This window comes from Cebus imitator, unplaced genomic scaffold, assembly GCF_001604975.1.
Source record: "Cebus imitator isolate Cc_AM_T3 unplaced genomic scaffold, Cebus_imitator-1.0 Scaffold165, whole genome shotgun sequence".
Classification (NCBI taxonomy): domain Eukaryota; kingdom Metazoa; phylum Chordata; class Mammalia; order Primates; family Cebidae; genus Cebus; species Cebus imitator.
This window is the reverse complement of record NW_016107480.1, coordinates 2,275,445-2,278,627: the sequence shown is the minus strand read 5'-3', so window position 1 is coordinate 2,278,627 and position 3,183 is coordinate 2,275,445. Positions and strand designations below refer to the sequence as shown.

General features: G+C 43.2%; 1 non-coding gene across 1 annotated transcript; it reads left to right on the top strand.

The window, feature by feature from the left end:
• The first annotated feature begins 2,714 nt into the window (after positions 1-2,714).
• Positions 2,715-2,774, top strand: LOC119473531. Its single transcript, XR_005202750.1, has one exon. It is a non-coding gene; the product is annotated as a U7 small nuclear RNA (small nuclear RNA).
• The last annotated feature ends 409 nt before the right edge of the window (positions 2,775-3,183 follow it).

Genomic DNA, 3,183 nt, shown 5'->3' with positions numbered 1-3,183 from the left:
TGAGATCCAGTGTGCCCTAGGACATGGAGGCATAATCTTTCTCAGAGAAAAATCTCTTTTATAAATGCATTTGCTTTTCTTTTGAGACAGAGTCTGGCTCTTGTTACCCAGCCTGGAGTGCAATGGAGCAATCTTGGCTCAATGCAGCCTCTGCCTCCCAGGTTCAAACTATTCTCTTGCCTCAGCCTCCAGAGTAGTTGGGATTATAGGCATGTGCAACCATGCCCGGCTAATTTTTTGTAGTTTTGTAGAGATGGGGTTTTGCCATGTTGGTCAGGCTGTTCTTGAACTCCCAACCTCAGGTGATCTGTCCCCCTCAGCCTCCCAAAGTGCTGGGATCACAGGCACCCTCCACCATACCCGGCTAATTTTTGTATTTTTAGTAGAGACATTGGCCAGGCTGGTCTCAAACTCCTGGCCTCAGTTGATCCACCGCCTCAGCCTCCCAGAGTTCTGGGATTACAGGCGTGAGCCACCACATCGGGCCGCACTTGCTTATTTTTAAGATGGGGGGAAAGATGAATGGGACCCTTTATGCCGACACCCGCTATCCCTGTGCATGCCTGCTCCAGCATGTGAGCTGATGTGAATCGCACTGTGCTGTCAATGTTTTCCCTTTTATACAAATGGAAAAGGTACCCAATTGGCTGGGACTAACTTTGGGGTTATCTGGATTTTCCAAAGGCTTGAGTAGTGGGAAACCCAGGTGAGGTCCATCAAATCTAAGAAAAGTCAGCTTTACATCAAAGCCAAATTCTACCTCTTCTGATTTCTGTGACTTTTGCTGAACAGCATAAGACAACATAAACCTAGAGGTCTTCTCTGCCTTCCTGTTACCTGAAAAGCGGCTCACGGGGGCCTTCAAGATCTTATTCATGGCAATCCTCTAAGCAGCCTCAGTCTTACCCTGATGATTTTTTTGCGCCATTTATGCTAGTCCAAAAAATTCAAGAATAATGGGTATATTTCTGCAGCTGAGCCAAACATTTCTTCTCTCTCAGTCTGTGCATGACACAGAATGTCTTGTGGTTTGAATGTTTGTTTCCCTAGCAGACAAGATTTGATATGTGTGTTTCCTAATCCTGAGCTATCGAAATATTGATTCTCATCCTGACCTGGCCTACTGGGAACAGAGCCAGCATGTCTGTATCTCTGGGCTCTGAATTTAGGCTATTGCCCTGCTGGCCTAGCCTGTGAACACCAGGATGAGATTAGATTTGCTTGGGGGTGGGAATTGTAAATCCCTGTGAAATAGCTGTCTGTCCTCAGTTCTACTTGACAGAATGAGGCAGCCATTCCCCACATTTCTGGCCCGTATTATCATGTATTTACCTTAATACCCTTTTTGCTTCTTTCTTCCTATTTGATTTTAATGGATACAGGCTGTCCAGTGAAAATAAGAAAAGAAATCCTAGCCAAAGATTCATTTGAACTTCTGAGTAGGATTGTCTGAAAGATGTAAAGTATTTTACAAGGAATTCCAGAAAGATGAATAATTCATACCACACCAAAAATGTTACCTGACATGAAAAAGTATTAGAGGCCTTTCCATTACTTTTGTGACCTTTCAGTGGAGAGGAAAGATGGTCTGGACCCATGCTGTCACAACCTGGGGCTGGGCATAGTATCTGATAGGCTGTAATTCCATTCTATTTGAATATGGGGGGTGGGGAATACGTGTGACTGTCATACATCATTCAACTTCTTCAGACCGTGACAATATTTAGGAAAAAGAACAAAGGTGAACCCTGGAGGAGATAAATATACCTTTTTATATCATGGTGAATGATTTCTAAATATTGCTTAGAATATTTAGAATATTGCTTTTTTTCATCTCATTTCTTCCACCATTTTCCCAGTTTGGGCCACCAAAATAGCCCCCTGGATCAGGGTGATAACCTCCAAATTGGCCTCTGTTCCATAGTCATCCTCCATCCTATGGCCAGACTGAGGTCTTGAAAGTGCCTACCTGTGTACAATCCTCTAGGGCTCCCTATTACCCTCAGTCCCATGTTTCTTACCTAACATACACGGTTGTCCACAATCTGACCCACCTCCCTTTGCAGACTTGGTTTCCTTCCAATCCCATCTTGAATTTCACCTTCTAGAAACACTTGAAATGCTGTCTTCCATGTTTGCCTTTGCTCATGAAGTTCATTTTTCTTGGAGGTCCATTTCTTTCTCTTTTCCCTGACTGTCCTTCTCTGTGACTAGATACATACTCCAGGAGTCCTTCCCCAGTGGCCTCCTCTCCTGATATTAATGGCCTTTCCTTTGCAGTTTCTTTTTTTTTTTTTTAGATGGAATCTTGCTCTGTTGCCCAGGCTAGAGTGCAGTGGCGTGATCTCGGCTCACTGCAACCTCCACCTCCCTGGTTCAAGTGATTCTCCTGCCTCAGCCTCCCAAGTAGCTAGGATTACAGCCACATGCCACCACGCCCGGCTAATTTTTTTATTTTTATTTTTAGTAGAGATGGGTTTTCACCATGTTGGCCAGGATGATCTTGGTCTCCTGATCTCGTGATCCACCCTCCTTTGTCTCCCAAAGTGCTGGGATTACAGGCATGAGCCATCACGCCCAGCCCATCCTTTGCACTTTCTTAGCAGTACCTGTCACTGCTCTAACCACAATTACTGACGCCTTGGCTTATCTTGATGATGTAGTCATCATCAAGATGACCTGTCTCCTTGATGATGTGGTCAATTCCTAGAGATTAGAAATATGCCTTTTAGAATTTGTCTAGCAGGCTTTCTGGTTTTTGCCGGAAAGCCCCTTATTTAAAAAAAAAATTAATTAAAAAAGAAAAAGAAACATGCCTTTTCCTCATTTGTAACCACAATGACTCACTCAGTGCATAATGCAGAGTGTTTTGAACCGAATTCAGAAGATTCTGAGAGTAGAAACAAGAATAATAAAGTCAAAAAGAAATGGGCATTGATAACATTCTGATTTTGGTAACAATGCTTTAAGGAAAAGTTATCATCTCTATTTTATCAATAAGGAAACTCAGAATGACAGTGATTACAAGTTTGGTCAGGAGTCACAGAAGGCAAATGGAAGAACCCCAGCTTGACTGTGAGCACCTCCAGGAAAGGATCAATAATGTTTGTTGAGTTGAAGTGGTTGTTAGAACATCAGCAAGCTTTGTTCTGAGTGCATTCTTCCTCAAATCACAAGTAGGAA